The following is a 24,967-nucleotide window of genomic DNA, read 5'->3' on the forward strand; positions in this document are numbered from 1 at the left end:
AAAAAAATAAAAATAAACATTTATATTTTTTTTGTTTATAATACATTACTAAGTAACTATACCTACGTACAATGTTAACAGGTTACTTACACTAATAATATTCAAAATTATAGAAAATAAAAAACTACAATAACAAAACTACGAATATAAAATATTTACAAAATACAAGGTTTGGTGCGATTTTTATGCACCACGTCTTCTTTTCCATTTTTAAGTATTTTTACATTACATCCTAAATCCTCTAAAACTAAATAAGGTCCTACATAAATGCTTTGCATCTTATTATCCGATACATTTCTTAACCATAAGTAACTATTGTTGCTATAGCTAACAGGCTTTGAATGGGAGTCATATTTCTCCTTCCTTTTAAGTTTGCTGTTTATTAAATTAGTACGAGCATCTGCCTGCGCCAGCTCTAATCTATACTTTAATTCTAAAGGATAACTACCGTGATTATATAAGGGATTAACGTTACCATCTCTTAAGTTACTAGGAAGCATGCATAACTTACCGAAAACTAATTCATGAGGCGTGTACTTCGTCTCCGTGTGCACGGTGTTGTTATACGTAAAGCACCAGTAAGGCAACCAGTCGCTCCAAGAATTCGGTTTATTTTCGCATTGTATCCTTAAATAAGCTCCCATAGTTTTATGCGAATTCTCTAGAGCGCCGATTGATTCATGGTGATACGCTGTAGAGGGCAAATGAGTAATTTTTAGTAAATCACATACCTCTTTCATAGTGCTACTGATGAACTCGGTTCCTCGATCGGTTGCTATTTCTAATGGAATTCCATACCGTAGTACAAAGTTCTCTACGAATGATCGAGCTACAGTAACTGTATCTTTGGATCGTAAAGGATACGCTTCTACGAACTTTGACAGTTCGCACTGTATGGTCAGCACGTAACAATAACCATGTTCATCTTTTGGTAAAGGTCCCACTGTGTCTAAATAAACTTTTTCTAAAGCGCTATTAGCAGTAGTTGTTATTTCCATTGGTTGTTTAGTCGGTACACAATATTTTTGTTTTTGGCATTGAGTACATTTTGACACAAAATCTCGTATGTCCTTTTCCATACTAGGCCAATAATAGTGCTTTTTAATGTTATTAGACATTCTCCTAATCCCCGCGTGGCCACTTGTGGGAAGTAGGTGAAAGTCATTAATTATTACGCGTCTATCATGTAAATTATTTATTCTTTGTACATTACTTAACACACATATTCGCGGTCCGGACCAAACGTCATAGCTATTTATTTCTTGTATTAAGCCCGCAATAAAATCTTTATTTAATTCGTTTCTTATTATGCATAACTCTTTTACATTTATTTTCTTGCAAATTGAATCCAAATCTCTCGCTAATTCGGCTCGCGACAATAGCGATTGAGATGTTGAATTGAAATAAACACACGATTTGCTGGGCACGTAATTAAAATATTTAGACATCTCTTTCACGAAATTCTCTCTCATAGCTTTTTTATAATCCCTACATGACATAACACATAACTCAGTAAAATTTTCCGGTTTTTTAATGATATCCACAATTCTTGGGTGATCAGGCCTCGAATTAGTGGGTATATTAACAACCGAAGAACTTGTACTGTCTGTTCCTTGCATACTCTCGATCTTTCGTCTTTGCGCTCGTGTCATCACATTTATAACTTGCTCATTCATTTGTTTCAAATCCTCTGACGTAATATTTATGCGAGACAGAGCGTCTGCCACGGAATTCTTAGAACCTTTCAAGTACTCAACCGTAAAATTATACTCCTCTAATTGTAATCGGAACTTTAGTAATCTACTGGTAGGGTCTTTCATAGTAAACAAATACACTAGTGGTCGGTGGTCTGTCTGCACTTTAAACTTTCTGCCGTATAGATAGGGTCTAAAATAGCGAATGCTCCACACTAGCGCTAATAACTCTTTTTCAACTGTAGGGTAATTTAATTCTGCCTTATTAAGACTTCGACTAGCGTAAGCTACAGGTCGACCATCATCGTTACATAAAACTGATCCTAAAGCTTTTCCTGACGCATCACATTGTAAAAGAAATTGGTTTTCCTCCGAAAAATTTGGATATTGAAGTACTGGTGGTTTAACTAAAGCAGACTTTAATATTTGAAAAGACTGTTCACACTCTTGGGTCCATATAAATGGTACATCTTTACAGCACAACTTATTGAGCGGATATGCTTTATCTGCGAAATTGACAATGAATTTACGATAGTAACTAGCAAATGCCACGAAACGTTTAACTTCGTCGGCGTTCTGAGGAGTCGGATAATTATATAGAACTTTCGTTTTTTCGGGATCTGGTAAAATGCCCTTTTCTGAAACTACATGACCCAGATATAATATTTCTTTTTGTAAAAATTGGCATTTGGCAGGATTGAGCTTTAAATTTACTTTTCTTAATCTGCTGAAAACGTCTAATAAGTTTTGATTGTGTATAGCTAAACTTCTTCCGAAAACAACTAAGTCATCCTGATATACCAGACACTGTTCATAATTTAGACCGGACATGGCCACGGTCATCATCCGTGAAAAAGCGTTAGGTGAGGTTTTACAGCCTTGGGGGAGTCTGGTCATTTGATATTGATTTTTACTAGTTTGAAAAGCTGTAAGGGGGCGGCTTGATTTATCTAAATTTATTTGATAAAATCCCTGATACAAGTCTAGATGCGAAAAATAGATAGATCCTGATAAGGAGTCTAAAACTTCAGTTATATTAGGGAGTGGGAATTTATCGTCTTTTATCTGATTATTTAACTTTCTATAGTCGATGACCACGCGCCATTTCTTCTGTTTCGAGGAATCTAATTTTTTGGGAACTAACAATAACGGACTCGACCACGCGCTTCTTGCCTCTTCAATTATTCCATCATCTAACATTCCTTTAATCTGCCTATCAATTTCAGCCTTTTGCGAGTAAGGTAATCTGTAAGGTTTTACATAAGCTGGTGAACTACCCGGTTTTAATTCTATCGTCTGGTTATAAAGCTTTGTGGTGGTTAATTTATCACCCGGTAGGAAAAAGACATCTGGATATTTTGCGCATATATTCTCAATGGATTTCTGTTCCTCTTCGTTTAATTTACTCAAATCTAAAGCAGAAAACAACAACTTCACCCTTTCGGCATTCATAGTTGGCTTACTAAATTCACAAATAAAGAAATCGCTCAATCTGCTCTTATTAATTGTAAATCGGCTTAAATTTACGTCGCTATCCCTTGTATTTAATATTTTAATTGGTATTTTACCCTGAATTGGTTTAACTATAGCACTCGCAACATATATTCCCTCGCATAATTCCTGACTATTTACTACAAAATCCTCCGTAATACTAGTATCCATGTAATGAATGATTTCACTACGAGCGGGTATAGTTAAATAACTATTTGCCGGTTCTGATGAGCTTCTAAACCCTATCTTAGCTAACTGTCCGTGTCGCGATAGTAATCGTACAGTGTTTGTTTCAAAATCAATATTGGCTTTATGCTTCGCAAAGAAATCTTGTCCTAAAATACCATCCGCGCTACATGATAAATTCTCAAAAACAAAAAATGAATGCTCGAACTCACAGCCATTGTAATTTAATTTTAACATAACATATCCGTTAGATGTTACTTGTCCGCCTATACCTTTGACACATAATCTCTTATTATGGAACGGAATGTCCCAATTTTGTATGATTTCATACTTTATCGCGCACAAAGATGCTCCCGTATCCAATAGCCAGTTGTAAGCGGTTTTCCCTATATTTAAGGTTACTCTATTTAAAGCATTACACGTGTAAATAACATCAGTCTCGAAAAAAATGATTCAGCGATTCCGTATTTGGTGCACTCGGGTGTTGACCGGTCGAGCCATTCTCGGCGTGCCGTATCACGTGCAGGCTGCCACGAGCGGTGACCCCTCGGGCACGGAACCCGAAATACGAACCCCCTCGTGCCGGCATGCCTCGTGACTTGTATCCACGGCCACCTCCTCGCGAGTTGCCTTGTTGGGGTTCAGGATATCGACCATAGGAGTACTGTCGCGGACCCCTTTGATTACGATGCCGATGACCTCTGTACGAGCTGTGAGCAAAGCCTCTGTGGTACCTGTTAAAAGAGTTTTGTGAGCGGTACATACCCATGACCTCCGATTGGCTGGACGTTGTCGGCCTCGATACATCTTCGTCCTGCGCAGCCTGGATCGCATCCTTCAAGCTGCTGAAGTTCCGCGCCGCAATGATGGTGCTGAGCCTTGGATCCTTCAAACCATCTGTGAACTTTTTAATGCACATTTTTTCGTTCAGCGGCTTTAGCACATCATAACTCGCCGAATTACCTTCTGCCTGAGTTATAGTCAACTCCGAAAAAAGTTTCTCTATTTCGGATCCATACTGATCTATACTACGCCAATCCTGACTTATATTTTGAAGTCGGGAATGGATTGCTGTAAAGGACTTTTTAGGTAAAAGTGAGTTACGTAAATCCCTTATAAGTTGCTCTACGGTCGTATAAGTAGCTGACATACGTAATTTCGCACTTTCAGACAACCTTCCTTTTAACACAAATGTAATTAGCGACTTTTTACCTGTCTCGTTTAACATACCCGAATACATATCAACAGCATCTATTAATCTCTTTGTTGTTTCCTCAGTACCATCCATAAGTGGTATAAGACTACACGCTGACTTTAAATCGAACTCCATGGTGTCGAATTCACTGTATTCGCTATCGCTACTTGTACTTTCCTCTACCTCAGACTTTGAACCTAACTCTAATATTTCGTTATGCAAACTAGTAATATTAGCATACAATTTGTTGGTCTCCTCAATAACTCCGATTTTACGTCCTTTAGTAGGGAAAATTGTGCGATAAAATTATTACACCTATCTATAATATCATTAACTTTTGACAGTTGATTTTTTGTTATGTTACCTTCAAACCTTGATTTCACTTTTTTAACTAAATATTTTCTTATTACGATTAACTCTTCGTAACATTTCAATAATTCATCTGCCATCACAAAATTATACCTACTACTTTAATATACCTACGTGTTTTAACTTACATTGGCGTCACATTACTGTCCTTAATTTTCTTCATATGAAACTTTGTTCACTATATCACTTAGCAACAGTTGTTTCTCGGTCCGTTGAATTGTATCATAAAACAAAATCCGATACACACACTACACGATATACGTTATCCGTTAACACTTCACTCAAACACTTATAGGAGCCGTACGAGCAGCACGCTGCAGCTCAGCTAGAGCGACCTCCTGGCGCATCCATTTCTTGTGGGTTTTCTTACACCTTCTGTACAGGGCGTAGCCTCCTCCAATGACGAATAAGACGAGCATTATACCCAGGATAATATTAGTGGTACTTGCGTGGAATCGAAGTTCGTCGGTGCCCGCAGAAGCCTTATTGTCACCTCCGGCCGCAGTTTGTGCGATGATAACCTCTTCTTTTGATTTTGTAGCCCCCATGATGAAACTTTGAATCAGCAACAGCGTAACCACTTAACCGTGAGAAACAGCCTTACATTATTTAATTGTTCTATTAATCGTCCACTTGAGCTATGTTTACATTGTAACTAATTGAGCTCTCAATATCACTCGGTGACTGACCGCACGCGCGACACCGTATATGGCAGGATCGCCATGTAAGGTGAGGATTCGGAGCTGAGTACAAACAAGTGTTCAGCTAGAATGATGATTTATTACTGCACTAAATACATGAGTAAATGGTCCTTATATATATCCTATGAACTACGTACATAACTATATCTAGTATACACTACACTACGTTTTGACTCGGGCATTTTGCTTTTGTATGTCCGGATGTTCTCCTCTACATGTCGCAATTCTTAACCGATTTTCGTGAAATTTTGTGACCGAATTCTATGACTAAATAAAAAAAATTTTGTCGATCCGGTTTTTGGAAATTTTTCAAAATGGCGGAGTCGTGATAGCTCCCGCCTAAACAAATAGTCGTATCTGTATCATAAGAGTTTTTTCTTTTTGAGATATGTTTATAGATTAAATGGCCAAAAATTCAGAAAATTTGTATCGCTGGTTTTGGCGGTATTTAGATATTTAGTTTTTACTTGAGAATGAGTAGCTAAATTACGTCAGCTTTAGTAAGAACTATAATGGCGTATTTTGCAAACGTTCGCTTTTTTTGTTTGCATCGGCAGGTCCCTGGTTCCATCACCAGTAATTGTATACTGCTACATAACTTTTTGTATTTTTTTTATACTTAAATTTCGTATAGTTGTTTTTTATTTTATTTTTTATTTTGAAAAAAATGAAAAATTTCGTATTTTTTATTTATCAAGCGCGGGTTAAGCGTATTCGTTTAATTTTTGTTTGTAGCTTTATGTAGTTTTTAATTTTTTGTTTATATTACATGTACTATACCTATATTTTAATAAATATTTTTGCCATACATTTATTCAGTTTTATTTTAAGCTCTGCTCGCGAGGTCTACAGCTCACAGAGCCACTAGTTTTTAGACACTTTCTATTTTAAAACTCATATAAACATATTAAGAGTAGGTAATTTGGTTGTGACGTCACATGCTAGTGTTCCATATAAATTCCATAGTAGGAAAATAGTTTTGACAGTTCGAAAAAAGAAACTGATTTGACCCTATTGGCTTATTTCTTTCTGATTTGTTAGGAGTGGCCAATTACTATGTAGTGGCCAATAACTATAGCAGACTTAGCAGTCGCCCTTGTTTAACGAAAGCAAACAGAATCCGAAATAGATTTGGTCCGTCACGCGCCCCTAGGCTCCTACTTACAGTACGTGACACGAGTCCTTGACTACTCGTAGCGTCAGCAGCAGCACGTTCTTGATTTATAAATAAAGTCTTCAGGGAAACATTGTCGGCAATGTCGGCATATATAGCTTATAGACTCGTCTTTAAAAAGATTAGGGCGTGATACGAAACGGTACTAGGCATAACAGTTTTGATTCACAGTTAAGGGGCCCACTGATTACCAGTCCGCCGGACGATATCGGCCTGTCAGTTGTTCGGAGCTGTCAACCTTTCGTTCTAACTGACAGGCCGATATCGTCCGGCGTACTGTTAATCAGTGGGCCCCTTTAGTCTCACTAGATTACAACAAGACAAGACGCAGAAGCATGTAACTGCGTCGAAATATCGGGAGCTCGAATACAATACTAAAGGTAATCACGGTTCATATCCCGGTCTATATAAGTCTAGAGTCTAGTGATACCGTAAAATGGGGTGAGTAGGGACAAAACTGACATTCAAACCTCGATAACATTTTATTTTTACATATGCAAACTGAATGGTCTAATAAGTGTTCCGGACGTTTGTATTTTAGTTTTTATTTTATTTTGGGTAGTTCCATTTCATAACTTTGACGATAAACAGGAAATTCCACCTCACCCCGTAGTCCCTCGTAATTGGGGTGAGATGGGATTTCAAAGGTGATTTTGGAAGATTTTTGGATTGTTTTTTTTTTATTATGAGTATTACTATAGCTCGATTTTAAATTGGAATACATTATTTTTGTAGCAACAGCCTTAAAATTCCATCTCACCACCCTTTCATCCCTTCTCTCCCCATTCATAACCCAACTCTCCCCGCGAACCCTACTCACCCCATTTTACGGTACTAGGCATAGGCATAGAACTTGTTCGAATGAAACCCTGCCGCTGCCGCTTCTTTTTCCGCCATCGCCCTACGCCAGCGGTCGGCAACCCGCGGCCCACGAAATTAGTTTCTACACGCTGGACTTACATCGGATCGTTTCTCCTTTGATTTCAAAAGACGTTTGAGGTAACAAAATAAAGGTAAAAGTTGAAACCTTCTTTTTGTAATCTCAAATGGTGTAAAATGAGTGAATTGACCGAAACATTAACGTCTAATCCGCCGACTCACCGCATCATCAGGCATGAATGAATTGGGAAAACGAATTGTGGTAAGGCTGCATTGTTTCACGAGCTGAGCGATCACAACCCGTGGAGTAGCAGTGCTGCACCCCTAGCACATGATTGGCGCGACAGTATCACGCGGCGAGATAGACTACCCGTTTTTTTCTAACTGTGTTAATAAAAGAGAGACGGGTAGTCTAGCTCGCCGCGAGATACTGTTGCGCCAATTATGTCCTAGCCCAGCTGGGGCTGAGAAAAGGTGACATTCGGATGACGTGTGCAGCAGCGTTCCTGCTGCAGCGTTGAAGCGGGCGATGTCAGCTTTATTTGCGTTTGTTCTCGATGGTTGGATCTAAACGAACAGTTTCTAGATATTAAAATGGTTGACTAGGAAGAAATCAAGAATAAGAGTGAAATTAAAATAAGGTAGGTGAGTATCTGGAATAGTCTTAACAGAAGGTCGAGAATACAATTGTATACGAGAACAGATGAGCAAAACAAAGATAAAACCTGCGCAAACTAGTGCCGACACATTTTTCTCATTTAAGTAGGCCTCCAATCGGGGTTGTATTGAGTAGGAGCCTTGAGGTGCATATGAGCTTACATATTCTATTGCATTGAGCCCATCCGGATGTTTTTGTTACAAGAAATACAGAACGATTGTATTACAATTTGCACCCCGCTGTTGGATCTCCCGACCACCGCCTTAATCTCTTCAAACCGTCCAATCAAAAACAAATCCTATCACCATTTCCCAAGTCCCCTTTTCCTTTAACAACAATCCGTAGAATTGAGTCCGAGAGACGTCTGATCTGAACAGAAATGTCTTAAGCGACAAAGTATTTCGAATAAGATAAGTCCTTTCTGAGTATAGAAGGTTGTTAGGCGCAACGCGCAACGTCGTTAGCCGAGAGATTTCAAGATTGGTCTAATGGGTTGATAATCGGGCAAGCATTGAGAGGGTTAGGGCATTTTCTGATAAACGATCAGATATAATAGTAGCTTGTACAAGAACATAAAACAAGCTTTTGTGCGAATTAATTTAAGGGCCCGAGTGGCGAGTATAGAAATAAATCGAGGACAAAATGACCATTTTGCACTATGTACCTATTTATTTTTACGTTGCGAACGTAAGCATAATTATTATTTTATGTCTCAAAGTGGTGAATTTTTTATATTATTTACCTATGATTTTATACTATGTATAATTAAAAACCTTTAAAATGGCAGTACCTACGATTGTTATGTACAATATCTGGGAGACCGAGCTTTGCTCGGAAAACATATAAAAACTCTAAAATGAGCGTTTTTCCAGAGATAAGACCTAGCTAGATCGATTTTTCGGTACCCCTGAAGCCCCCATATAGCAAATTTCATCGAAATCGTTAGAGCCGTTTCCGAGATCCCCGAAATATATATATAAACAAATAAACAAGTATTGCTCGTTTAAACTTTAAAGGTAGGTATATAATATTAAGTTACAAAATCAAATAGAAAAAAACCTGTTAAGCCACAACTAACTTTAAATAAGTACATAATTTGCATAAAACGTGTACTTATAAAATACTTTACAGTACTAGTGCGTAAAATAGCACTTATCGTGCGTATGTCGAAACTTTAAAGTGCCATATGTACTGTAAAACGTTGTTCGATACACGTGCGAATAGGTAATTCGCAACTCGTGTCGATTTAAAACACTCCCTTCGGTCGTGTTTTAATTTATCGCCACTCGTTTCGAATTTCCTCTTTTTCGCACTTGTATCGAAAATAACTATTATCTATATCTAATATTATCTAGTAGGTAGTGTATGAAACAACTCGCCCAAGAAGATATCTGCCATGCTGAAATACTTTTCCAAATAAAGATACTTATATCGCTTCATTTCCCGTTCAAAACTATCTGTGATAGTCAAATCGATCTTCATATAAAAACATAAAACCGCGGCGCGCTCTTACTTTCTTCCGTGCATAAAACCCTTTTTGTGAAGTTATTAGATAAATTATGCTGACACGTTATATATACATGTATGTATGTATTTGTATATATGTACTCATATGTTTGTACACAGTTACATTTACATCGGTAGATGTGTCGTTACAAGTAAGCTTAAGTAGCATCCCATGTATCACATGAAATAAAATCGCAGTTACGTCATACCCTACTCACAGTCGGCAATAGTCGGCATGCAAAATGTGATAATATATTAAATGTATACATACCCCGGTTTCGCGGGTGCAATTTGTAGTAGTAACAGATGGGAATAAATCTCATAAGGGGCCTACTGATTATCAGTCCGCCGCCGGACGATAACAGCCTGTCAGTTGTTCGGAACTGTCAACTTTTTGTTCTAACTGACAGGCTGATGTTGTCCGGCGAACTGAATAATCAGTGGGCCCCTTTATGAGTTACACGATCGAAGTTACGCTCTCATTTTAAAATAGACATTCTGAAATAATATAAAACTTGACATTAGCATTCAAGTAGCACATATCTTTGTCAGGTAAGAAGAAGTTTTCATTACTAGAAATCGTATATAATAAGTACAAAGAAATTAGAGCTAGTAGAAGTTTTACATATGTACAAAACTTCTAATTGATCCTTTTTTTCGGGTTAGCGTAACATAGATATATGTTAGCGTGACTGCTATAGTAATTGGCCACTACATAGTAATTGGCCACACCTAACAAATCAGAAAGCAACAAGCCAATTTAACCCTTATTCTTAAGAATGGCTAATTAATATGTAGTGGCCAATTACTATGTAGTGGTAAATTAGTACGTAGTGGCCAGTAGCACTCACCCTACGTAAATGTTTATGCCATGTGTCATGTCGTTTTAAAATGAGAGTATTTTTCTGCCGTATGAGTTCGTATGACTCTTAAAAGGCTCAAACAGAGCTGAAGGTGCCAAACCATGAGTTACCTATCTAGTAGCAAAATCTCTACTAGAATCACTAAATACACTGCACTTCTACCCCAATACATAAAAACCGTAACTGCCATCTGAGTAATTCAATTATAGACCGTATACAACCGCAACAAAGTTCAAATTCAAACTGGTTCTCGAATGGTAGTTACGACGTTTATGTCAACTTTGCCTTGGAGGCAGCCTTTGGAAAGCTCATTCAATTGTGTAACGTCTTCCCGCGCAACAAAGTCCAAATTCACGCTGGTTTTCGCATGGTTGTTACGACTTTTATGTGAAGTAGAGTACAGTTTGCCCAGTTTTCGAAACCGTGTCTTATCTACTTTGGGAACTAAGTGTTGAACATTCGTACTTGAGCTAAAGTTTTAAATGTAACACTTCTTGTTCGGGGCTTTAACAGTACAGAGAAGTAACAAGTGTAACAACTAAACATACACATACCTTCTGCAATTGCCATAGTTAATACTTTAAGTAAGGTCAATGTGGCTAATTCCGTCATAGGGCCTATTCCGTCTACTAGTGTTTTTCTCGAACAATTAACTAAATTGATAATTTCATCGACAACGCAACGCGTGCTTTTCAGCAATCAAAAGCATACTTATGTTTTTTTTCTTACGATTGAAAATTAAAGCAATATACGCTCGTGTACGGAATAGGCCCTATGACGGAATGAGTCACATTGAGCTTATATAATCCTTTTACAAGCTTTTATTTAACTTGCAATGTATGTACCTAAATTGTACCTAAGGTGAATGTGGCTAATTCCGTCATAGGGACTATTCCGACTAAATAAATAAATATACAAGAATTGTTCGTTTAAAGGTATAAGATAACATACCTCCATTACAGGCCAATCAAATTAGATCCAAAAATAGGGTTTCGAGCAATTAATTCCGAGCAGCAGGAAATCGTTTTAATACTTTCATAGTGCCATTGTAACTGATGGTGGGTTCTTTCTACATCGAGTTGTTTAGCAATCCAAGGAAAAATGAACAACAAACAAACAAACAACAACAAACGTGAACATCTGTAACTGTACCCTTTTCAAGCGAATAAATGATTTTACACACCCCCTGGGATAGAGCAAACTCGGATTACACACATTTAGGACCAAATTAAGGTATTAAGGGTGAACAGGCACCTTCTGGGCAGGCTCGCTCCATCGTAGGCCACGTCTTCGCCTTATCTAGTCTGTGGCCAACTGGCCATGAGTAAGCCAATTTATAATTTAAAAAAAAAACTGGTTTCCAGCTTGCAAGGAATTAATTCTTCGAAAAATCAAATTTGATTGGCCTAGGTAGTTATAGTATACTTGGATATATTATACTTGAAGAGAACTTGGGTAATAAATCCTTTCTACATACAAATAAAGAGGTCATATACGACAAACACATTCATAAACTTAAACTTGTCATCCGGATATGGTATTGAACCGATGCCAAGAATGCTATTGTCCTATATAAGGAACTCTATTGCAGACCTTACGATGTTTGAGACCCATATAAAGCATATATGCTTTAGCCATACTAATATTATAAAAGCGATAGTAATTTTTTTTATGAATTCACGGCTATAAATATAAAACTAATCGGATATATGGGACATTTTTTATTTTGTCGTTTTTTCATTATTCTAAGATTTTGATAAAATTTAGTTGATAGAGTTCCTTATTCTGTTACAACATAAACTTCCATTTAGTTCCGGAAAACGTATGGAATTTTCAGTAACTCAGTGGGAATTTTCATATATTTTTTTCGTCCCCAATTTGGATTTCGTGATTATTCCGGCCATAATAAGGAGCTTTTCAAACCAGGGATGTTACGGAGCTCCGTTTCCGTTAAGTCGGAACTTCCGTTTGGTATTACACATCCGTTTCTGTTCCGGTTCCGTTACTTTTGAAACGGCAGCGGGACATGAGCGGCGTACATCAAAAACAAACAGGTTTATACCAGTCATTCACTCATAGCCCCGTTTGCCACGTGCTGCAGTAATTAGATGTTTTGATTTATTCGTGTTGTTGAATTTCAAGTACCTATTCGTATGTTGTGTTGTATAATGTGTACCTACTGACAGTAGGTACTGTCTCACGCTAGTCAGGCTCCGGTTCTGGTTCTGGTTCCGTTTTCGGTTCCGATTCCGTTTCTGGTTCCGATAAACTAAATTTAAAACATCTGGTTCCGCTTTCGGTTCCGATAAAACCACATCCGTTACATCCCTGTTTCAAACCTACCTATCAATTTTTATCAAAATCTGAAATAAAAAAAACGACAAAATAATAAATACGGCCCATTTATGTATTTAAAAATGCTGAATGCATGTCTATCTTACTAGGCCACCAAACGAAGGAATTACTGCGGAAATAATACATGTGTAAGCAAATTTTGGCAAAGTTGGTTTGGTGGGGGTGAAGCTAACGGGTAGGGGGGGGGGGGGGGGGTTTAAGGTCCCTTTTTAGAGTTTTTCGTAAATAACTCTTAAACGGTGGCCCGTAGAAAAAAATGTTCTATTACATAAGTAATCCATATAAAATTTCCTACAAAAAAGGTTCAGTACACTTTTTCGCTAGGATAAATATTTCAAAATATATTAATGTGGGAAAGTTACGTACCTATAATTTGTACTAAGGTCGTTTTTTTTTAGTTTTTCGTAAATAACTCCTTAACGATAGCCCACAGCAAAAAAATATCTTTTACATAAATAATCTATTTGAGATTTCTTATAAAATAAATGCTACTTTTTTCGCTATGATCAATATTAAAGGGAGAATATTAATTCGAAGGTCCCCTTTTTTAGTACTTCGTAAATAACTCGTAAACGATAGCCAATAGCAAAAAATGTTTTATAACATTAATAATTAACATAAAATTTCCTACAAAAAGGTTATTCAACCTTTTTTTCTAGGATCAATATTTAAACCAGGCTTGTCAGGCATATACCCTTTCCGGTTCCGTATTTAGGCGATTTATGACGTATAAAAAAAAAACTACTTATTAGATCTCGTTCAAACCAATTTTCGGTGGAAGTTTACATGGTAATGTACATCATATATTTTTTTTAGTTTTATCATTCTCTTATTTTAGAAGTTACGGGGGGGGGGGGGGGGGAACACACATTTTACCACTTTGGAAGTGTCTCTCGCGCAAACTATTCAGTTTAGAAAAAAATGATATTAGAAACCTCAATATCATTTTTAAAGACCTATCCATAGAAACCCCACACGTATGGGTTTGATGAAAAAAAAATTTTTGAGTTTCAGTTCGAAGTATGGGGAACCCCAAAAATTTATTGTTCTTTTTCTATTTTTGTGTGAAAATCTTAATGCGGTTCACAGAATACACCTACTTACCAAATTTCAACAGTATAGTTCTTATAGTTTCGGAGAAAAGTGGCTGTGACATACGGACGGACAGACAGACGGGCAGACGGACAGACGGACAGACGGACAGACAGACAGACATGACGAATCTATAAGAGTTCCGTTTTTTGCCATTTGGCTACGGAACCCTAAAAACGACCCTAGCACAAATTATACGTAACTTTCCTACTTTAATATATTTTGTAATATTTATCCTAGCGAAAGTGTACTGAACCTTTTTTGTAGGAAATTTTATATGGATTACTTATGTAATAGAACATTTTTTGCTACGGGCCACCGTTTAAGAGTTATTTACGAAAAACTCTAAAAAGGGACCTTAAACTGTCCCCCCCCCCCTACCCGTTAGCTTCACCCCCACCCCCCGGTACTTTTAGTGTCTTGTTTAATACAACATTCCAAACCAACTTTGCCAAAATTTGCTTACACATGTATTATTTCCCCCGATTGGCAATTTTTGGTGTTCGTTTGGTGTACTATACGACCTAAAAGGACATATATATGATTAACGCTAGTGTGGGGTGGCTCTAAAAGATATGTACCTATATGTACACTTTTTCCCCTTTTCATTCTTCCTAGTCGTATCCGACAAATGTAAAGACGCTCTAAGGCTTATATATATCCGTTAAACTTATGACCATTATGAGCTTTAACGGACATATCCTAAGCCTTAAGGTATCAAATGAGGCTTAAAGCGACCGGGAGGAAAGTGCAATTTTCCGCCCACCTAATGGGAAGTGCAGCGAGCGCATCCCATAACTTTTTACTTCTATTCCATTGAGTAAATTGCATGAGGAAAAATCAAAGGAAAACGGGCTTTGTATGGATATTTCCATATAAAGTGAGTCGTTTTCATTGGTATTTATTGTATTTGATATATCGACGACCGTCGCATGACATATTATGTTTTGGCGGTCTCAATTAGTTTTTAATTGTTTGTTTTAATCTGCCAATTTTAAGTATATATTTTTGTCAGAAAGCCAATTAACAGGCGTTCCGCTCTGTCGAAACTCTATGACCAATGGTCATACACATTATATGGACTAACGTTTATCTGACATGGCTATTTTTACGTTACGTATAGGTACATTTCACGTGCCCCTCCCCCGCAAAAATCGGCAGACTGTTTCGTACAGAAAATTACTTCCAAGTGTTACATGTTAAGGATATCTTGAACTCTCGGTGTTTTTGTGACCCATCTAATACACGTAAGAATAGTAGTTTGTGTTACAAGGGATCAAAATGATATATTTCTGTCAAGGGCGTACATTGAATCCTGAATGAAGCGATGGATTCTACAATCCATAGCGTAGAATCCTGAGCGTAATGAGGTGTTCAAGTGTTAACGCCCAAGACGAAATAAATTTGATACCGTGTGACATATACTGCTTTTCACATCAACTAGGTATGAGGAAAATAAAAAAATGTTACTGTTGACACAATCTGATGCTTAAACAGATTATTTAAGCTAAAAAAAATAATGTACAAAAAAATTTAAAAATAGTGTGCTAGAACAGAAGTGTTACTTTGATCCCTCCTAGCAGGGAGGAAAAGTGCCACTTGGATCCCTCCTAACAGGGAGGAAAAAGCTCTTTTCCGAATAGGGAAAAGGAATATATAAAACATAAATTCCCTAATTGAGCTCGTAAGGTATGGATAAGCGGACCTACTTACTAGACGAATCAGCCTATCTTGATCCACGTCCACGCGCATTGTGCAAAGGGGAATAGATTGACACCTCATTCATCAAAATCGGCTCAACGTCGCGAGGGAAAAAAATCTATTCGTCTTTGTGACATATGTTACATTTTACATCGACTTCCAAAAAGGACGTTTATGCGAAATATATTCATTGTACGGTCGCTATCAGATATATCGGAGCGGCCAAGGTGTTCACATCTGAGCACGGACTCTAACGCCCTTATTAGAGACGTGTTCAGAAATTTGTGAGCGCCTTAGCCGCTCCGATATATCTGATGGCGACTGTACAGTCAGCAATGAATAGTAGCGTACAACGCGTCAAAAGTATCTGACATCGAATACTTTTCCAAATAGAGATGGATTCAAACGTATCTACTACAGTCGAACTGTTATAGTTTTAGAGAATGTAGATACTTTTGACGCAAACTGTACTAACAAAATTATTGGGGGAAATGTTTTCCCCATACCCCTTGACGGGATCCAGAATTCCAGACAGAAAAAAACACTTTGACGTGCCACTGACATGCACGTTCCCCCCACATGTAATATAGTTTGGCCCAGAGCCTCTACCATCAGTTGCCAGAGTATTTCCCACTTACTTTATGTGAATAAACGTGCCTCATGTCACGTTTTACGTTTCTTTACGGTCTAATGTGCCTAACTTCACTCCACTAGAAACGATGCTGTCCCTTTCTAAGTATACTAAAAAACAGTGCAAGAATTATATCGGAGGATTGTACAGCGCCCCTAGGAGTCACCTAAAGAACTAAATATCAAAGTAACCTACCGAAAACATCGAAGTTTGCAAATTGCGGGCATCTTTCTCTGTCAGTCTAATTACTCCTTAATTAGAGTAAAAGAGAAGCATGCCCGCATATTGCGAACTGTGAAATGTTTTAGCTGTTTCTATGGTTTCTAATAGGGTGATCAAAAACATAAATGTGAAATGAGAGCCAAGTCCAATATTTAGAATATGCCTCGGTGTTGATTTTGCGGAAAAAAGAATTGATATCTATATGGGTGCCAAGTTCTAGTTCGCTTGTGATGTAATTAAATTTCAGGATTTTACTTGACTAGTTTTTACGTACACGCTATATTATATTTGTCAATGTTACTTTTCTAAGAATTTAGTTTGTTGGTATAAAAACTAGACAAGACAAATCCTGAACTTTAATTTCATCCCAAACGAACTAGGACTTGCACCCAGGGTAATTCGCCAGTGACTGGCCAGCTGGCCACCTTAAACTAATGATGAATTCTATTCACCTATAAACAGAATTCAATTTAGTAGTTTCAATAACTGATGGTCAGCTTTCAATAACTGGCCACCTAATACTAAAATGAATTCTGTTTATACGTGAATATAATTCATTTTTAGTTTAGGGCCAGTAACTGGCAAATTACCCCGTATAGGTATAGATTTCAATTCGTTTTCCGGCGAAGTCAACAACGACGCATATTTTTTATAAGTACCTAGTATTGAACTTGACTTTCATTTAAAATTTATGTTTTTAATGCGATATCATTACTTTTTGTACAAAAATTATTAGTATTCATCATAGTTGATTTCGAAACTAACATTTATTTCTATTTAACAATTATTTCTAGTTAATATAACACATTAGCCGCTGAGTCGCCAGTTCTCTTTTAAACTTGGCTTGACACGCTACCCGCCATTCTTGAATTTGTGCGAGCTATTTTGTCACTTTTTACAGATTCAACCTTCATTCTACAATTTTTAAAGATTTGACGTTGCCATAGTTACGAAAATATTAAACATATCAATGTTAGTAAACAATGTATAAACAGTGCTGTGTTCAAGAAAAAAACGCAAAATAATATATGATTATACCTTTGCGTGTTAAAAAATATGAAGCAAATTATATAGGCTACTTTTGGCTACATAAATAAGATTATTATGTACTTATGTTGCAAATAGTACACACATGAGAAGAAATCTGTATTAAAATAGGTATGTATATATGTTAGGTCTTGCCCTGGCCTCGCTTTGTGTAGGTTGCTATACGTGCCGGCGTAAGTACTAAGTAAGTAACATTATACGGCCTTAACAGCGATCTAAATTTTATGGTACCTAAATGATCACGATCTTAGCACTTTCAGTGCCAAGCGCCCCTTCCCAATACAAAATGAACCCACTCAGCGGGTTTTTGGGCAGTGAATGTGTTAAACCTTATTTTAATTTTCAGATTGTGAACTACCAGCAAAAAATGTTAAGTTTTATATTTCCTGTTGCCAAACTGACGAGACATGAAACATCATCACCACACACATGAAACATCGAACTGAACTTGAACATCGGGAAATAATATATAGGTAGTACAGAAAAATAAATAAACTCACAGAACATTTGTATGTTTTATTTTATTTAAGATATAAAATAATAGGTAATAATATAAAAAATACGTAGGAACTCTCTCTGTGTACATATAAACAATAGGTCTTGCAGTAAGTATGTATATTGTGTTACTATGTGGTATGTGCACCCGGCAACAACAACACAACATGTCTATGTAATGTACCGCTCCTTGACATCATCATCTTCCTCGCGTTGTTGTCCCGGCATTTAGCCACTTGCCAACTAATCACTTCTACAATGCATACAACAATGAACGATCTGCTTGCACGCATGTACCGCTGGATGCCATCCGGGTTTGTATGGAAATGTTGTTTTCAATCATAGGTTCATGCCTAAAAGCAAAAACTGCTCGTATGTAGTGTGATCTTTGCAAATGTACTTAACTAAACAGCAGAAATAGGAGTAAATATAACTCATTACCTTTGTATCAAATCAGCCTTTTTTCGAGCTACTAATTGATTTATTCCGTATAGTTTTGCCTGGAGTTCACGTACTGATATAAATAAATACATACTACGTTGAAAATTGCAAAGATAATCGTGAAAAATATGTTTATTTGTTGTGTTTACAAGTTGACAGAAATGTAACGTCGAAAACGCACGTATTTTTCGATGACATCTGTCACGTTTATTCGCGTAAACGGCGTAAAGTAATTAACTTGTATAATTCTGGCTCAGTTTTCTTTACATAGTTAGAAAGAGAGCGTTTTAGGTGTGAAGTTAGGCATGGATAGAAAACTTACGTAAAAACGTTAGGAACTCATGGTACCAGTTGAAATTTTTAGTTCTTTAAGTGACCGGTAGAGGCACTGTACAAATACTCCATACATTTTCCTTAACGTTCTCACTATCGACTGTCATTTACGGAACTCATGGTAGTGCTTCAGGAGGACTGTCATTTCAAACGTAGACAGAAAATCATACTGTTTTTATCTTACGCTATAGTTCGTTTTTTTAGCATTAGAATGAAGGTAAGCGATCTTCACACGTCTTTTAATTGAAATACGCTTTTTGAAAATCAGTAACTATTGTTTATGAAAGCTGAAAAATATATAAATGATCGTATTAGATTGTTGTTGTAAAACGTGTTTTTCAATTAAAAGACACATCTAGATTGTTTACCTTTTTTTAATGCTAAAAAAAACGATAGTACCTAAAAGCACCCAGAAGAAAGGGATATCTTATGAGTATAGTTTTCCTGGTTCTTACCGACTGAAATGTTGTAAGTTCCAATATGACTTGGAACTCCGGTAGCCGTTTAAGAAGTTGCTGCAGTATCGATCCAGAGGCCGTGAGTTCAAGTCTTACCCGAGACAGTAATTTTTCCACTAAGCTACTAAGCTTAATAGCATCGTTCGCAGACGTTTCTGCTTGTTAAAAAGTAATTTTGCAAAGTTGTGCTGTTTGCCAGACTATATTTCCTCATTCTGTCATTGCATAGTCTGGTTATTCGTAGCTTAGTCCGACTCTAGGAGTATTACATTTTAACTTTTAACAGCAACTTACTTTTCCCGACTAGTTACAATAGATTCCGACGAGAGAGTAGTTTAACTTGGTTTAACTTTAAAGTTATCTGCCATTGCAACTTCGGTGAAAAACTTTAAAAGTAGGTACCTAGAAAATTGTCCTTAGGCGGTACACACACTGCGATCTTCCACGGTGGTTTGGTAACCTAATTATGTGGGTACAATATTAGGTATTTAAATATATTATACTAGAGAAATATTTACATAACAGTAACCAAATATTATGTTACAACTTTCATAAAGTAAAAATATTTATTCAGGTTCAATTTTACAATTCAATTCAATTACAACAACAATATCTTACAAATTTACAAAGTACCTCTCGTTAAACCAGTAAGCTTTATCTCGATACTCCATTCCACAGCTGATTTTGTACAAAAAAACTAATTATCTTATACAAAAACGTAACAAACTGTTCAATTGTTCATAATAACATAATAACTATACTTAAACTATTTATCAGCAGTTCATAAATTACAAAAAACCGGCCAAGTGCGAGTCAGACTCCCGCACGGAGAGTTCCGCACTATCAACAATAACTAGAGCAAAATAAGCAAAAAAAACAAGCAAAAAAACGGTCACCCATCCAAGTACTGACCCCGCCCGACGTTGCTTAACTTCGGTCAAAAATTACGTTTGTTGTATCGAAGAGAGGCCTTATGCTCAGCAGTAGGCGATAAAAGGTTGATATGATGATAATGATAATATTTGTGGGTCTAATTCTGATAAAGTAGATACCTATGTTTTGCTACCGTAAGTACTACTGGGCCAATCAAATTAATTAGCTTTTTTCGACGAAGTAATACCCAGCAAGCTGGAAATCGTTCTGATGACCTCATTTGGTCCTAAATGCGTGTAATCCGATTTGGGGCATATATCTATTTACTTAAAGTTGTACCAAATTTTTTTTGTGTTAGAATTGGGAATTTTATATTATTTGATTATTTCTACTCAGAATCGCGATCTTTTTCAGTTTTACAGAGAAAAAACGTCCCCAAAAATTTTTGTCCGTTTGGTTAGGTACGGTTTTCATACAACCTTCTATGACCGTAACAAAACGGACCAAAAAAAATTGTATGAAATTTTGGGGACACATTTTTTCTTGTCCGTGTCCGTGTTAGGACTTAGGACCGAAAGAGCTCATGATTCTAAATGGAAATAATATACAAATTCCAGAATCTAAAAATGCAAGTTGGGGGTTGGCGCAATCCCAGGAGATGTGCAAAAGTTTTGGTGCATCATACACTTTGTTTTCTATAAGCATCACGTAACGTAAGGCCACCTGTCATAGAGAATGAAGTGTCGGTTGCCATCCTGGACCCGGGCCGTTCTGCCGTGACGTGAGTCATTCTTAAAATGGCCTTTAATTGGTTTGCCAGGCTATAAATTGGGTACCTAGAGATTGGGTGCAGAGAGAGGTGAGCCCCCTGCATAAAGTGTCATTCTATGGAACTTGCTAACTATGTAAACAAAAGTCCCTAGTAAATTGACATTCAGAGACAATTTCAATATGGCGGTTTGTTTACATAGTTAGCAAGTTCCATAGAATGACACTTTACAAGTTTATTGCAGGGGGGGGGTCACCTCTCTCCGCAGCTGACTGTACCAAGTACCTAGACTAAAATATCAGTTGGATATTCTTCAATTTGCCAAATTCAATTATTCCAGTACAAAACCAGACAGATTGGATTGAAGGTAGATTAGGCAATCGCAAATATCGCAATGTTGTTTTAGCATCAGAAATATAAAAACAGAGTTAAGCAATAGGGTTCCGATTTATTGACCTAGCGGCAGCGAAGGAGTATAGAATAACCTATCCTGAGGAACCAATTTTCCCCAGTTCCCCCTAACGACCTACCAAACATTATGTGTTATAATGTCACTACTTTTGTCGCACGGGGCTATTAGAGACCATGGGCCTAAATGGAACCTACATGCATTAAATCAGATTATTATTTCCATTATTATTCTCTTTATTTATTTCCATTATTATTAATTATTGTTTTTTTTATAATATTTTGTAATAGTTGAAACAAGTGTTTTACCAAATTATAAAGCATTTTTGCGTGTTTCATACTAGTTCAAATATAGGAAGTAGCTTCGGTAATAAGTTCCGTTCCTTAACAACGTTCCATAGTTTATTCGAGTATCACACCCACTACTTAATCTAAACACTAAAAAGTACCCGTCGATAAGTACCTATTGCTTTTTGCTGTATATTTTTTGTACAATTGTTAAACAGCGTAAAGCTCAGCAAAAACCTGAAATATACAAAAAACGCCGCAGATATGGCCTAAGGCGGCTAAGGCCAAAATGGTTTAGCTTTTATCACCTAAATACAAAAACAAGCAAAATGGAAATCGCTATAGCTGCTTATAGCCTAAAAACACCATCAGACACTCGCACAGCAAAGCATCTTATTAGAATTTAACCGTTACCAGTTACACGATCCGTTTCAACGCTTTAACTTTTCCGAATTCAAAACGTAGGTATTCCATTTTCAAATTAGATTAGTGCCCTCTCACCTGTCAAGTTTCCACGGACTACCGCCAGCTTTGCGCCACTCAAACGTCCAGTCCAAATCGAAAGTGCCACTTATAATTCAAAACAAACCTCCGTTCAACATTTACAATCGAAAACCTTTTGTATCACGACCCAAGTTTTAGGCGGACTAAAATTGCATCAGAACTTTTCAACTTCAAAACTTCAACACTTATAAACTTCACTAAAATCTTTATTAAAGTCACTGATCACTGTTGGCGGGGTAGTTGGGAGATTTTTTTGTTTTTAAACGGGTTCGGATGGATTGAAAATGAGCACGATCGCTTTGTCGTGAGCTGCCATGTCGAGTACGGGCAACCCGTGCGACGGTTATAACAGGACTGGCTGGAGAAAAATGGCGAACCGAGCGAGCGGTCGTGGTTGGTCCGCTATCGGAGCGCACGGCGCCGTGCGGGCATAGAATAATGCTGATACAGACAGTTAAAACGGGTTTCAGACTACTATTTTACGGGTCATATGTATAAAACACCCTGCCTTTTCCTAGGGGGCCTATGCTCCCAAAGTCCGCCCCCATTATCCGAAAATAGTTTACCTTAAGTGCTCCAGTGATGTCGCTTATGTCCATGGGCGACGATGACCGCTTCCCATCAGGCGGAGCAGGCTTGGTTATACGTGGTGGGTTATGTACTTACGAAATAAGTCACCCTTCAAAAATAACATAGCTTTTACAAGCGCTCTCGATACGTCTAACCGGTCTAACATTAAAAACTAGAGACAGGATCATTATATTCAGCTCATCATATCATAGGTCACCCTTAGACTACCTATCACTAAATAAAAATGACATGAAGAAAGTTACCTAACTGCTAAACTTATTCCTATAGTTCACAATAGCCCCAGAAATTCCAAGTACCCCACATCAAGTACAAAACCCCATTCGGTGCACTCTGTACCGGATACAGTTATTGAAAATGTTAAGTACCTAGTGACGTCATGGATATAGGTACGACATTCGAATAATAGTCATACCTGAACTGAGATATTCGAATTAAATTTGGACCATAGTCAAGAAGTTTTAAACACATAAATTAATAAATAAATATTATAGGAAAATTTTACGCAGATTAGCTCAGTAACAAATATTCGTGATAAACTGATAAACTCACAAATAAATACTTACCAGGATTCGAACCCTGTACCTCCTGCTTCGTAGGCAGGGTCACGACCAGTACTGCTGTTGAAAAAATATTGTTGGTCACAATAGCCCCGTTTACAGCTTTGAGTCGTTATCATCATGCTATAGTTTATCCTGGAATTTTGTACACGGCTCGCTAAGGAGCCTGCCGTCCGCTAGGCAACCTAATCCCAAAAATTGGCAAGGCAATTAAATTTGGACCATAGTCAAGAAGTTTTAAACACATAAATTAATAAATAAATATTATAGGAAAATTTTACGCAGATTAGCTCAGTAACAAATATTCGTGATAAACTGATAAACTCACAAATAAATACTTACCAGGATTCGAACCCTGTACCTCCTGCTTCGTAGGCAGGGTCACGACCAGTACCGACTAGGCTAGGAGGCCGTCAAAACTTTGGAGTATTGGTTTTACGATAGTACTTTCTATCGTTGCATAGTCTTTGTTCAGGCGCAACAGTGCCGACTACGGCGGGCTAGCTACCGCCGGCGCGGCAACAGAACAGGTTTAAAAAAATACGCGACCATAGATTATCACGCCTACCTACTAATTAAAAAGTTAATATCGAACGCCAATGCGAATCCGTCTTCTGTGAGTAGAATATCAATAAAAATAGATGTTTACACGAATTAGCAGAAAACGAGGTTACCGCTCGACTAGTCAAAGCAAATTTTGACGGTTTAAGTATTTGAGTTGTAACGGGGCTGTTGAAAAAATATAGTTGGTCACAATAGCCCCGTTTACAGCTTTGAGTCGTTATCATCATGCTATAGTTTATCCTGGAATTTTGTACACGGCTCGCTAAGGAGCCTGCCGTCCGCTAGGCAACCTAATCCCAAAAATTGGCAAGGCACTCGTTTTTTAGGAAGTCAAAAGAATAAAACGAAACGAAAAAATGCAGTCGAAAGAAAAGAATAATTATTGTTTTTAATTACTTTAATTCGAGTGGTTATAAGCAAAGAAAATTAAATCACTACGTGTTATCTAGGCACTATTATAATTACATTTGCATTTCGCCCGGTGATTCGATTCGCCTCAGTCTACCCTAGGTTACTGATAAAACTCATGTTTTATTAGGGCGTCTAGCTAGCGAGCTAGCGTTGGATAGCGACTTGATTATGAAATTTAAATAATGGCCTTTTTTTTCTTGATTATTCGGTTTATCTTGTATTCTTAGTTAAAACGATCTCGTCTACGATCCTACTGTAACTTAAAAATTTTACCATTTCTCTTGAATTCCATCTTACTAAGTTAAATAGTAAAGTGGAATTCAAGAGAAGCTAGTTTCTGTCCATGCTCTAGTTTTCGTCCACTTGACAGATTCGCAAATAATATATTTTATTTTTAATTTTCCACTTGCGAAATATCATTTTTATGTAGATAGATGTATTGTTTTGACATTAAGGATTTCAATACGTATATGTGCAGTAATGTAGATTTATATTCAAATTTCCTCAAGTG

At 37.2% G+C, this 24,967-nt stretch overlaps 1 protein-coding gene across 1 annotated transcript in view; it reads right to left on the reverse strand.

Annotated features, from left to right (window-relative positions):
* LOC134661225 (uncharacterized) overlaps positions 1–22,801 on the reverse strand; it is a 148,565-nt gene extending 125,764 nt beyond the window's left edge. The window contains exon 1 of the mRNA XM_063517201.1: positions 22,331–22,801. The gene's annotated coding sequence lies outside the window, so the exon portion shown is untranslated. The remainder of the gene's footprint in view (positions 1–22,330) is intronic.
* Positions 22,802–24,967: the final 2,166 nt, after the last annotated feature.

The sequence above is a fragment of the Cydia amplana genome, chromosome Z (genome assembly GCF_948474715.1).
Source record: "Cydia amplana chromosome Z, ilCydAmpl1.1, whole genome shotgun sequence".
Classification (NCBI taxonomy): domain Eukaryota; kingdom Metazoa; phylum Arthropoda; class Insecta; order Lepidoptera; family Tortricidae; genus Cydia; species Cydia amplana.